Raw genomic sequence first — 14,562 nt, 5'->3', positions numbered from 1 at the left:
TATGTCTATTGGACAGAACTGGCCCCAGAATTGAAGCCTGAGGAATGGTTTTGTTTGTTTGTTTGTTAGTTAGTTTGCTTGTTTGTTTGTTTCTGGCGATGTTATTCTCTACTTTTTCCCTCAGTTCCCCAAGTAGGCTATTTTGAAGGTGTGGTTATCAAACTAGCCATTTCCCATGAACCGCCAGTAACAGTGAATGTGTTATCCCAAAATGAGAACGAAGTTCTGTTTGTAAGCACTTGTTCTATACAAAGCATAAACGTACATTTGCTTGGGACTGTTAAATATTGTGTGCCACGTGCCCAAAGATGAGGCGGCGGGGAAGAAGACCGGCCTGGCTGAATAGAGAGCTTTGCCTGGAGCTCGGGAAGAAAAGGAGAATTTCAACCCTTGGGAGAAGGGGCAGGCTACTCAGGAGGACTAGAAGGATGCCGTGAAGTTATGCAGGGGAAAGTTAGAAGGGCCCAAGCCCAGCAAGAGCTGGCCTGGCTACTGCTGTAAAAGGGATCAAAAAATGCTTCTATAAACACATGAGTAACAAAAGGAGGCCGAAGAAGAATCTCCACCCTCTGGTAGAGGCGGGGGGAAACATAGTGACAGAGGACAAGGGAAAGGCTGAGGTACTAAGTGCCTTCTTTGCCTCAGCCCTTAATAGTAAGAGCAGTTGTGCTCCAGGTCCACAGTTCGTCGATCTGGAAGACAGGCAAGGGGAGCAAAATGAAGCCCTAATAATCCAGGGAGAAATGCTGGGCGACCTGCTACACGACTTAGGCACCCACAAGTCTATGGGGCAAGACAGGATGCACCCCAGGGTACTGAGGGAGCTGGTGGAGGTGCTCACCAAGCCACTTCCCAGCATTCATCAGCAGTCCTTGCTAACTGGGGAGGTCCCAGTTGACTGGAAGTTGGCAAGTGTGACAGCCATCTACAAGAAGGGTCGGGAGGAGGATCTGGGGAATTACAGGCCAGTCAGTCTGACCTGGGTGCCGGGGCAGGTAATGGAGCAGATCATCCTGAGCACCATCACGTGGCACATAGAAGACAACGGAGCAATTCAGGCCCAGTCAGCATGGGTTCATGAAAGGCAGGGAAGTGGCACTGCCGTGGCTAGTACCAGCCTGCAGGCTCTGTACCCAGTTTCAAGGCTTCTGGGTGGAGGACGTAGTAGGGCCCAGCAGACACATGAGGAACCGGTGGAGGCAGCACTAGGAAAAGGGAGAGAAAGCAGCAGGGGTGGGGACAGCAACACCACTTGCTTTGTTAGTAATTCTGAGACGTTTTCTGCAGTCTTCATGCCATTATTTTCTTTTATTGCCTCATAAGCGGATCTAGCGGGCCAGGATCAACTGGGGATTGGCCAGAGCCCCAGCTGCCATGGTGGCCATGGTTTGGCAGCCCCTGAGCCACCCTCCCAAGGTCACTGATGGTGAGGTGGCTTCTTGCGGGGCTGAGCGGGCTCCTCAGCGCAGCCGGCCCTCCTCTTCGGGGCTCGCCGGGGCCTCCCACGGGAGCGCTGGCTGCCCTGGCTGGAAGTGGAGGGCCCAGGCACAGCCTCCTCGCGGTCCTCCTGCAGCTCTTCTGCCTCCCCGTGGGTGGGATGGGGAGCGTTGCGGGGGCTGGCAGTTCTCCTGCAAAGAGCTGGGCTGGGGGCAGGAGACTCCCCTTGGGAGGCAGCAGGGCTCGGAGCAGGCTCAGGGCTGCCCTCCTGCTCCCCTGCAGCACGGGTGTCCCCGAGACCCAGCTGTCGTCGGACCTCCCCGCTGCACAGGCGCACGATGCTGTCGATGAGCTGTTGGACAAAGCTCCTCGTGCGCCTGCCCAGGGAGGCCTGCAGCATCTGGATCAGACACTCCTCATCCAGGCCGAAGTAGCGCAGGCTGGAGATGACGAGTCTCTGCGCCGCTGCTGCCTCCTGGGCATCTTCCAAGAGCTGCCCCAGCTCCTGATGCAGCCAGGGCAGCAGGGGCTGGAGGACAGCGGGGTGGACACGGAATACGGACGCCCAGACACAGGCATAGAAGCCGCCCACTGGAGCCCTGGGCAGCGGCCCCGCGGCCGGTGGCCGGCCCGCTGCAGGCTGATGGAGGCCGTGGGCGGCTGGATGTCCGGGAGCCCCTGCTGTCAGGCGGACGACGACCGATGGTACAGGTGGTGGGATGACCCGCTCCTCGTAGTCGTCGTCCGCCCGCACCGAGTGCAAGATGGAGGTCACCCTCCTCTTGCAGAGGGGCACTCGGGCTTGGTCCCCGTCCACCGCACGATGCACGGGTAGCAGAACTGGTGGAGGCATGGCAGGACGTAGCTGGCCTCCTGCCAGCTGTCCAGGCAGATTGGACAGCGGGTGTCCAGTTCTGCGGCCATGCTCTCCAGGTGTGGCGCTGGGCTGTGGGGAGCTGGGGATGTCACGCTGCTCCCTCTCGCTGGCGCTGCAACAGCGGGTGTCACGCTAGAAAAGGAAGAGAGGCCACAGTCCATGGCTGGTCCAGGCAGGGCTGGAAGCAACGCCCAGGCCCCTCAAGAAGGAGAACCTCGCAGCTCCCCAGGGTGAGGTTTCCCCTCTCAGCTCACCTCTGCTGCTGCAAACGCTCCGCCCGGGTGTCCCGGCTGCCTGAACGACTCAGGGCCGGGCAAAAACCTCCAATGGCTCTGGGGTCGCGCACTGCGAGTTGCACTGAAGAACTCCCTGAACACGACCTCAGCACCAGGAACCGCCTCGCAGAACACTCCAACCTCGCGTCCTCGCTCGGCTGGCGTGCGGGCAAAAACCGACGGGGTCAGACTCGGTGCCCGGATACAAGCAGCAAGGGATGCGTGGTCACAATCCATCGCTGGGTGATGTCACCATCCATCACTCAGGGAAGAAAACGCCCTTCTCTCGGGGACGTCATAGAATCACAGAATTCTAGAATGTCCTGAGTTGGAAGGGACCAACAAGGATCATCAAGTACAACTCCTGTCCCTGCATATGAGAACCCCACAATTCACACCATGTGCCTGAGGGCATTGTCCAGTCTCTTCTTGAATACCGTCAGGCTTGGGGCCAGGCCATGACGACCACCCTGGGGAGCCTGTTCCAGTGATCCACCACCCTCTGGGTGAAGAACCTTTTCCCAACGTCCAACCTAAACCTAAACCTCCCCTGGCACATCTTCTTGCCATTCCCTCGGGTTCTACCATTGGTTGCTGGAGAGAAGAGAGGTTGTAGCGCGGAAGGGGTTGGTCTCTTTTCCCAAATAGCAAGAGATAGGACAACAGGAAACGGCCTCAAGTTATGAAGGGCCTTGTCCCAACGCCTCTTAAACAGTGACAGGCCTGGGGCATCAACCACCTCTTTGGGAAGTCTCTTCCAGCGTTTGACCACCCTTTCGGTAAAGAAATGCTGCCTGAACATCTGGTCTAAGCCTCCCTGGTGCAGATTTGAACTATCCCCACGTGTCATAGAATCGTAGAATCATAGAATCGTTTCAGTTGGAAGAGACCCTCAGGATCATCGAGTCCAACCATAACCTAACCTATCTCTAGCACTTCACCATGTCCCTAAGAACCTCATCTAAACACCTTTTAAACACCTCCAGGGATGGTGACTCCACCACTTCCCTGGGCAGCCTGTTCCAATGCCCGACAACCCTTTCTGTGAAGCATTTTTTCCTAATATCCAATCTAAAGCTCCCCTGGCACAACTTGAGGCCATTTCCTCTTGTCGTGTCGCTTGCTTCTTGGGAGAAGAGACCAGCACTCTCCATGCTACTACCTCCTTTCACGTAGTTGCAGACAGCGATAAGGTCTCCCCTCAGCCTGCTTTTCTCCAGGCTGAACAGCCCCAGTTCCCTCAGCCGCTCCTCATCGGACTTGTGCTCCAGGCCCCTCATCAGCTTCGTCGCCCTCCTCTGCACTCCCTCTAATACCTCAATGTCCTTCTTATGACGAGGGGCCCGAAGCTGAACACAGAATTCAAGGCGCGCCCTCACCAGCACCCAGTACAGTGGCACCATCACTTCTCTAGTCCTGCTGGCCACACTATTCCTGATACAAGCCAGGATGCTGTTGGCCTTTTTGGCCACCTGGGCACACTGCTGGCTCATGTTCCGCCGCTGTCAATCAACACCCCCAGATGCCTCTCTGCCAGGCAGCTTTCCAGCCACTCTTCCCCGAGCCTGTAGCGCTACCTGGGGTTGTTATGACCCAGGTGCAGGACCCGGCACTTGGCCTTGTTGAACCTCATACAATTGGCCTCAGCCCAACGAGCCAGCCGGTCCAGATCCCTCTGTATGGCCTTCCTGCCCTCCGGCAGATCAACACTCCCGCCCAATTAGGTGTCATCTGCAAACTTACTAAGGGTGCGCTCAACCCCCTCATCCAGATCATTGATAAAGAGAGAAAATAGAACAGGCCCAAGTACTGAGCCCTGGGGAACGCCACTCGTGACCGGCCGCCAACTGGATTTGGCTCCGTTCACCACAGCTCTTTGGGCCCGGCCCTCCAGCCGGTTCTTTATCCAGGGTCCTGTCACTGGATAGCAGGGAGAAGAGCTCAGCATCCCCCTCTCCACCTCCCCTCCTCAGGAAGCTGTAGAGAGCAATGGGGTCGCCCCTCAGCCTCCTTTTCTCCAAACGAGACAAGCCCAAAGTCCTCAGCCGCTCCTCACAGGACATTCCTTCAACCTTCTCACCGGCTTTGTTGCCCTCCTCTGGACACTTTCTAGGACCTTCACACCCTTCTTCAGTTGTGGGGCCCAGGGCTGCACAGAGTGCTCAAAGTGAGGCCACGCCAACGCTGAATGCAGCAGGACAATCCCCTCTCCTGACCGGCTGGTCATACCACGTTTGATGAACCCCAGGATGCGGTTTGCCCTCTTGGCTTCCAGGGCACACGCTGCTGATCGTGTTGAGCTGCTGTTGACCAGCACCCCCAGATCCCTTTCTGCAGGGCTGCTCTCCAGCCGCTCCTCTCCCAAGCACTCTACTTGTGCTTGGCGTTACTCTGTCCCAGGTGCAGATTCTGGTCTTCGGACTTGTTAAATTTCATCCCATTAATGACTGCCCAGTGCTCCCACCTCCTGAGATCCCTGTGCAAGGCCTCTTGTCCCTCAAGAGAGTCAACAGCACCTCCCAGTTTGGGATCATCAGCAAACCTGCTAATAGTGCTTTTAACTCCTGCTTCCAGATCATTTATGTGTATATTTCTATGTCTATTGGACAGAACTGGCCCCAGAATTGAAGCCTGAGGAATGGTTTTGTTTGTTTGTTTGTTAGTTAGTTTGCTTGTTTGTTTGTTTCTGGCGATGTTATTCTCTACTTTTTCCCTCAGTTCCCCAAGTAGGCTATTTTGAAGGTGTGGTTATCAAACTAGCCATTTCCCATGAACCGCCAGTAACAGTGAATGTGTTATCCCAAAATGAGAACGAAGTTCTGTTTGTAAGCACTTGTTCTATACAAAGCATAAACGTACATTTGCTTGGGACTGTTAAATATTGTGTGCCACGTGCCCAAAGATGAGGCGGCGGGGAAGAAGACCGGCCTGGCTGAATAGAGAGCTTTGCCTGGAGCTCGGGAAGAAAAGGAGAATTTCAACCCTTGGGAGAAGGGGCAGGCTACTCAGGAGGACTAGAAGGATGCCGTGAAGTTATGCAGGGGAAAGTTAGAAGGGCTCAAGCCCAGCAAGAGCTGGCCTGGCTACTGCTGTAAAAGGGATCAAAAAATGCTTCAGCTGCTCCTCAGAGGACATTCCTCCAGCCTTTTCACCAGTTTTGTTGCCCTCCTCTGGACACATTCTAGGACCTTCACATCCTTCTTCAGCTGTGGAGCTCAAGTCGAGACTGCATCTATGCTCAATCCAGCAGGGCAATCCCCTTTTCTTACCCGCTTGCCACACCATATTTGATGCACCCTAGGATGTGCTTTTTCCTCTTAAGTGCTGGGGCACACACTGGTTATCATGTTTAAGCTGAGAAGACTTCAGCATCTGCCCCTTCTTCTCTTCTTGTGAGTAAGCTTTAGCCACGACAGTGTCTCCCCTCAGTCTCCTCCAGGTTGAACAAACCAAGTGACTTTAGCTGCTCCTTATACAGCTTCCTCTCCAAAACCTTCACCAGCTTTGTGGCCCTTTTCTGTACACTCTCCAGTTTCTTTGTATCTTCTTTACCCTGTGTCACCCAGAACTGTACACAGTACTCCAGGTGAGGCCGCACCAGTGCAGAGCAGAGCGGGACAATCACCTTCCTCGTCCAGCTGTCAATGCTGTGCTTGGTGCCCCCCAGGACACGGTTGGTCCTCTTTGGTGCCAGAGCACACTGTTGGCTCATGTTCAATGTGCTGTTGGCCAGAACCCTCAGATGTCTCTCCACAGAGCTGCTCTCCAGCATCTTGTTCCCCAGTCTGTATGTACAACCAGGGTTGTCGTGTCCCAGGTGCAAAATCTGGCACTTGCCCTTGTTGAACTTCATGCAGCTGGTAATTGCCCAATTGGTCCAAATCCCTCTGCAGGGCCTCTCTGCCCTCTGGGGTGTCAACAGCTCCTCCCAGTTTGGTATCATTGGCAAACTTACTTAGTATTTCCTCAAGTCCTGTGTCCAAGCCATTTATAAAGACATTGAAGAGTACTTGCCCTAAGATGGATCCTTGTGAAACACCACTAGTGTCTGGTTGCCAGCCTGACATAACCCCACTTACTTGAACCCTTTGAGCACAACCCATCAGCCAATTGCTCACCTACTACCTTACATGTATATCCAGATATATACTGGACATCTTGTCCAGGAGGATACTGTGAGAGACAGTATCCAAGGCTTTAGTGAAATCCAAAAAGATCACATTGACAGGCTTCCTCCATCATCACCACGGGTCATCCTGTCCCGCAGTGCTCATTCACATATGTGGTATTACTGCAAGGCCACTGTCCATTCCATCCCACCACCTCTTGTCTTCTGCTTGGCATTGGTGTTTCATGCCAGTCACCAATCCCTCAGCCCTGCCTCCCCAGGGCCCCTTTAGGTGTGTCTGGAGCACAAGTCTTATGAGTAGCAGCTGAGGGAACTGGGGCTCTTTAGTCTGGAGAAAATGAGGCTTCCTCTTGCTGTTTATAAATGAAAACATTAAGTTTACAACAGAAATTCTATTAATTCTTAGACTCTTTAAATCAGAATCCTATTTCTATTACTAATATTTGCAAAGTCTTACACGGACTTTTGAAATTTTTATTATGATATTCACATTTTCTCTCTTTTTTTTTCCTCCCTTTTTTTCTTTTCTTAGGAGAGGAATCCTGACTTTTTGTAAATCTCTATAATTTTTATTTGCACATTACTGCTTTTCAAGCAGTTCAAACAAGCTCAGTCCCATATGCCATTCTCGTGTTTTACTAGTAGCTTATTTCTTTCATTTTCGGCATGATCAGTTGCTCTCTCTGCTCTATCCCATCCCTTATCTTCTGTACAGTTCGTACACTAATCCTTATCTTCTCCCTTTTAAATAATGATTGTCACATCAAATACTTTATTGAAATCTGGATAGATTACTTCTACTTCATTTCCCTTGTCTAACATGGTCTTATTTTATTTAAAAAAAAAAAAAGGTTATCAGATGTGTCTAGTATTATCTCTTCTTTGATAAGTACAACATGGTGTTCACAGACTGATCCAGACACAACCTGACTATAGGCATGATCAATTTACATTTCTTTCCCAACCGGACCCCATCACTTCAAGATCATTTCACCCCTACAAAAGTCACATGTTCTTACAGTGATCCACATCCATGAAATTTCTTTTAAGGGTACTGAAATCCAAGGTGACTATAATTGTATTCTTAAGGTCTTGTGACCCAAAGCACTTTAAAGAGCCCATGTAAAGCCAAAGACGGGACAAATCTCAGCAATTTAAAATGTCAGTGATACATTCTCTGGGGAAACTGACTTCAAAGGAGCTATACTTGTGATCATCACATCAGATAGATTTTATTCATAATAGTTATTTTGGTAGAGGCATCTTTCTCCTAAATGGTCTTTCCCCTTCCATACAAATACTAGGTTTTACAGTTCCTGCAGGGAAAATTGATGTGCAATTATTCCAGTGATGTCTTCTCTAGTCCCACTCTGATACAACTCAGTCAGCACCAGTAGCAAAAGAGAAATGCTCCAAGAAAAAGATAAATGAAATGTCACCTTAGAGGGGATATAAGATTTGTCATACCAAGTATATTCATTCTCTACAGTAAATGCAGGGTCTCATTTTCAGGTGACAGAGTATTCCTGATACTTCAGAGTAGGGACAAAAATAAAAAATAGTAAAAACATCTAATATACCTGACTGCTTAGGAAAATTATTTCCTGACGTTCACCGTGGGTATCATGAAGCACCCATGAAATATGCTTAAAGTTAAATGGAGCTGGTGCCTAAGTGTTTGCAGGATTAAGGTCACACTAAATATAGCTGTACTAAGAACATTGTCTCTGGGAACTGACACATTCATACTCTAGGAGGTAAAATCAGCCAGATTCATGGCTCGGAGAAGAGGGAAAGGGATTGAAATCACTTTTCAAATTTTTTTCAGTTCACATGCCCAATAACAGAGACTTGATTATTGTCCCACAAGTGTCCACTGTGAAAAATTACAAAGATTTTCAAAAGCTGCAGCTTAATTGAGCTCTGCATTGTCCTCTAGTTCTCCAATCTCCATTTTCTTTCTCTTTGTGGTTTTCTTCTTTCTTATGTCACACCTGCTTCAATAGCCATAGGGAACATTTTTATCAGTTTTCTGTCAGAGTGGTTCGTTTGGGTCTGGTTGATGCCTTTCCTTTTCCTTTTCCATTACCAGATGGGAAAAGTAGTTTGCAACTGAAATTAAGAGATGAGAAAGAAAAGGAGTTAGGAAAAAAAAATATGATCTGTACTGCAGTCGTCATGTATATTATGACAGTAAAATGACTCCTGTGATGACAATGGAGATTATTCTAATATTGTACTATATTTTTTTTCTTTTCCCTTTTGGAAAAAAAAAAAAAAAGTGTTTTTTTTTTAGCTGAAAGAAGAAGGGTATTACTAGAAGGAATAAATAGGTAATCATGGCACAGAAACTTGAAATAACATGTTGAAATTTACACAGAAAGTGTGAAAAGTAGATCAAGAAGATCATCACACCCCATGTGTCTTGAGTAACACCTAAGTCTCTTAATGACATGAACATATTAGAAGTTGTGACCACATATGCATTTTAGAAGGGCAGAATTTGTCCCATCATGTTGTCTGGATAAAAGTATGAAACTGTACAATGTGCTTTAATTTATTCTCCTGTGTGCAAACTCATTGTGTATGCAGAAACAGACACTGTGGTGATTAGATTTAATAGGATTAGGACTCCCTGATGCCTTGCTTGTACAGCCATTGTTCAAATTCTTATAGAAGGAGCATTTTAATTTCATTTCATTGTAAAACTCAAACTTCATTACCTCTTGAGCTCATTTATAATTTAATTCATTACATGTTATTTATTTTCTCTTCTAATAATCACACCTCTACTTCACCTTCCTAATACATGATCTCTTTTACTGTATAGTATTCTCTGTAACAGGTTTGGTACCATTTTGTGGGTTGCTGATTTTCTGGTTGCAATTCCCTTTTTAGTCCTAGTCACTATGGAGCCCATGTTCCTTTTAACAGAAATGTGTCTGTGTATACAGGGAGTTGCTTTTCTTGACCCATTCCCTGCAGTGCAAAATTCAATCTCCCCTTTTGTTCTAGCATAATGTCACTAGAGAGAATAAACAGACTAAAGGGAACCACTGTCAGACAGCAAAGACCCATTTTCCTCTAGGTATCCTTGCTGCTCACTTTTTTGGCCAGGGAACTATTCTCATTTCTGTTTTATAAACAAAGTGATGATTTAACTGCTCCAATGACCAAACAGAGGTTGGTGGATCATTGTTAGTGGCATGAGCATTCACATGTTTCTGGCACATGCTGCCAGACTGTTGTAAACTGTGAGGTTTTGTTGTGTTAACCAAGGTTGGGCAAAAAGAGTACCACTGTGCTGCAGCCATTCTAGCTGCTGGTGATGTCGTTACTAGTACTACTCAGAAAGGGCTGCATATCTGCCAAAGCAATTGCAAGGAGATTCTGGAGGGCAGGGAGATGTTGGGGAGGAAAGGAAGAAGGTACTGCAGCATGTTTGAGTGGCAGAGATCACAGTGAACCCCCGTCCTCACTGATTACAGCGGTGTTATAACTCTCCTCACGTGATTTACTTTTGCGGATCATAACACTTAACGAATATGCAATTGCTGGCAAGAAGATTGAACACTTTTCAGAGCAGAGCCCAATTTTAAGTCATATCCTGTGCAAGTTGTGTTGGCATTGCTAGGCATAGTACAAAAGGATCACATTCATTACAGAGTAAACTACATGCAAGGTTTTAGTGCGTAATGCTTTACAGCTGCTCTCATGGCGATGACACTATATTAAACCATCTTTGTAATGTAAGATCTCACAGCTATTCTATCCTACTTTTAATGGGAACTGTGAGCTCTGTTGTTAGTATATATGCACCTTCTGTAACATGGAGCTCAGATAAGTATTTTTCAACATCATCAGTCCCTTCTTGCCCCTAAGAATTGTCCACATAGCTGTTATATATGTGTTTTATAAGCAAAGGAAGGAAAAAGCTAGTTCATCCATTCTAAAAAGAACACACTCAGGTCAGCGTGATTTAATAAAAAATCAAAGCTAGAGTGACTTTAGCCACAATGCAGCCCCTCTAGAATGGACTGTGAGAAAGATCTAAATTAAGAGCCACATTCAAAAGACAATTTTGAAAAAGCTGCTATGTATATGGACCAGGGAGTTAAATATAGTGCAGTCATGAGTAAACTAATATAGTCACAGTTGTCTTCTTAAATATGCCCAATGAAGTGGAAAAAAATAAGAAGATAGATGTGTTCTTTTACACCTTCTTGATGCTAAAACAATGGCTGAAAAGTCTAATTTGTTGAGTTAACACGGTCTTGGTTTGGGTGCAACTCCAGTACATCACCCAGAGTACTAGAGATATGAACTTGTATTTCAGAAAAATAAAAGCCATTATTTTCTCCCCTAAAGATCAAGGCAGATATTAACAGTCAGGGGTCTCACTTGTCACTGTAGTTTCATCTTAACCAACATCAAAGATAAATAGATAATGATAGGTGAAAGATAAGGAATACTGCTACTCTACCTGGCTTGTAGTGTCTGATCTTTCACATGTTGAACATAATACATTTCCACCATGTCATTTACACACTCTGTTTTAGAGAGTCAGTCAGGCGGTTGTTAAAATCTTCACAGTAACAATAAGAATGAGAAATATACCTTGTACATTGCCAGGGTACTCTGTGGCCACTTCTACACAAATCAATTTGCAGAATATATTGATTTTAGTAATAAAATACTGTTTCAGTTGGAGTGGTATTTTTCCAGTTGGAGTGGTATGTTTCAAGGTACATTTTTTTTATGTTGCGTACTGCATAGATTGTAAATACTCAGCTAGATTGTAGAAACACGTTTCTCTTGCTTCTTAAGCCTCATAGACTCAAAGAACAATGCAGTTGGGTATAATTTGGAATTCTTTGATTTAGCATAAATAACTTCTATAACTCTAGTTTCATAATTCATCATGTATGTTATAGTAACATGCAAGTAATTAGGTAAAAGTAAGAGCTTCTATATTAGTATAATTAGCAGTAGTACAATAACAGAAATGCCTCTCATTGAAGGAAATTAGGTGTGTACAAATACAATACTACAAGATTCTTCCCTGAAGGCAAGAAAAGTAGCAAAATATATATTGGACAGGAACTTCATGAATAGCAGCGGTATTAGTCATTGACGGTGTAGAAAAATCACCACTTGCTTACTACATTTCTCCAGAGAGTGTCTCGATCTTAATTTTTCACACACTTGAAACTATCTCTAATCCCTTTAGTTACAGCTTTCTAAAGGAATGGAATCATATGAAGTATTCTTATCACCTCTTAAACATCTCAAATCAAGTATTGCTGCTGCATTTCGTGCTCAGAATTACGTAAATTAAAAATCTTATGAAACTATTATAGGAAATATAGGCCTAATTCTTATAAATTGTACCTTGGTTCTTTGAAGATCACTTTTCTGTTAAAGATAAAATTGTTTGAAGATACATTATAATGCTAGAGTGATAAGTAGATACTAGTTATTTGTGATTTCTTGTAGCTGAATATTCTAATTACAACTTTGAATCAATAGCTGCTATGGCATTAGATGCCCTTGATGGATTCTATCTATTCCTTCATATATTTTACGCATTTTAAAATGTTGTTTAGTCCATGGAGTTAAACTTAGCAATTTTTCTAACTAGAAATTGGATAACTAATTTTCTTTCTTGGATTTTTTTTTGTCTCTATCCAGAGAATGCAATAAAGAGTACTTTGACTTATGCCTAGGTGCTCTTCTGACTAGTCACTGTTCCAGTGACCAGCTTTTCATCCAAGATTATATATTTAATAGCAAATGACAATATTTGAAAATAAAATAAATTGTTACCAGGGTACAAATCATTTAAGCTCAAGTATAAGTAAAGGACTGTGGGAGCAGAAGACTCAGTGGGCCCATGGTAACACAGGATATTAATAGAGGGAAAAGTAACCTTTAATCATAGAGGTCATGTGGAAAGCTGTTGGCAACATTCAGTCAGTAAATTGTTAGTTCTTTGCTTTGTTAATTCACCTCATCTTCTCTTACTTTGACATCTTCACTGTTCAATGCTAGCATTGGGTCAATCAAAAAATAAGGATTAGAGATACTATTTTGGGGGTTTGTTGGTGGTGTTTTTTGGTTTTGGTTTGTTTTTTTTTTGGGGGGGGGGGATGAAGACTGGTGCAAATAAATCAGACTAGCAGAACAGTTTATTTGAAAACAGAAGATACTAAATCCATTTTTATAACCTTTCCTCCTTTGTAAAATCAGCAAAAGACATTGTGCTGTAATTTCTTTGTGAAATCTGTAACTTCCATGTGAGTAATTGCGTACTTAAAATAAAAATTATCTAATCTTGATTTGAAGACCTTGAGTGACTGAAAATCCAGCATTGCCAGAGACATTATTTTAATTATTTATTATCTTCATTGTTAAAAAATTTGTACGTTATTTCTATTATGAACCAGTCTAACTTCAGTGTCCATTAAGCCTATTCTTCTGATAAAATACAGACCTGTCTTCCACCAGAAAGATATTTTCCACATATGAATGATAAGATAATCCAATTAGTTTCCTTTTGAGGACTTGACTAAATTTATTTACTGTGTTACTTAAAAACTAGTTTTAACATCCTAGATAATTTTTGTTGCTGCTTCTGAAATGTTTCAAGATCGTGATTATCCTTTTTACAGTTTGTCAGTGGCAAATAGACACCAAACCCAACACAAACATAGCTGCATATCCAAAGACAATATCGCCTTGATATTTCCATGCTGAAATTTTCTAGGCATGTGTTTAATCCTTTATTCAGTATCAAAAAGTGAAGTCTCACTTATTTTTGGTTAGATTGAGAGTGCCTTACACAGCTATTGAACAAGGTAGGAGCTTTCAGATCCTCAAAGCTCAGCTGCTGTCTGAGTGATACGCACTCATTTTTTCGTAGGTCCACCCAGCTCTTTTTCAGGGTAGATGAAAAATGAATCTTAGTCTAAGTCATTTTAATGTTATTACTGCCCAGCAGTTAGGACATAGCTTACCTCTACACCCTGTAGAAAGGTATAAACTAGCCATATGTTCACTTTTCATTCCTGCAGAACCTATTTTGTAGTCTTAAAGCACAACTGGCTGAGCTCAGCCAAATAAAGAGATATTACCTTCCCTGCTGCAAAGTACTTTTTATCCAAGTTCAGCAGTAAAAGTTGCAGAGTCAAGTTCCATCTTTGCATTTTAAACTGAAATCTACTTCTCCTATCACTTACAGTTGCCCTTTCAGCCCTTCTGTCCAGAACTGATCCAAGTTTGCTTGAAATCCTTGTCCATTTAGAAGAACATATGGTATAAGGAAACTTAATTACAGTTATCTTTATACTAACATTTAACTTTTAAGAATATCTGAATTTCTTTCTCTGCACAAAGATAGATCTTACCTCCTATAAGAAAAAGAAATGATCTTTCATATCTCCAGACTCTATTTCTCTGCCATTTATTTATTCCACATAAAATAGAACAGCTTCAACAGACACGTTTGAAATTAAACATCTTCGACAGTTTGTCTTCTCCCACCACCCCACTTTCCTTCCCTCCAGTGCTGTATAATATTCTGTAGGTGATGGTACTCTTGCAAGATTTCCTTTCAGTGGAGGACAGAACCAAACCTGAGCCTGTCATGTGATACAATAACTGCTTTAGTAATAGTGCTTATTCCATTTGTACAGAGTGTTTCAAAAAGGTGAATCCAATTTGAAACCACTTGGCTTTGAAATTGGGTCCATCTTTTTGAAACAGCCTGTATTTCATAGGTGAATAAATGTATCTTTGTATTCCAAAAATAAGATGGTGAACAAGGGCCCAGAGAAACTGTGGAA

This window comes from Caloenas nicobarica, chromosome Z (genome assembly GCF_036013445.1).
Source record: "Caloenas nicobarica isolate bCalNic1 chromosome Z, bCalNic1.hap1, whole genome shotgun sequence".
In the NCBI taxonomy this organism is placed as follows: domain Eukaryota; kingdom Metazoa; phylum Chordata; class Aves; order Columbiformes; family Columbidae; genus Caloenas; species Caloenas nicobarica.
Note: the sequence above shows the minus strand (reverse complement) of the source record.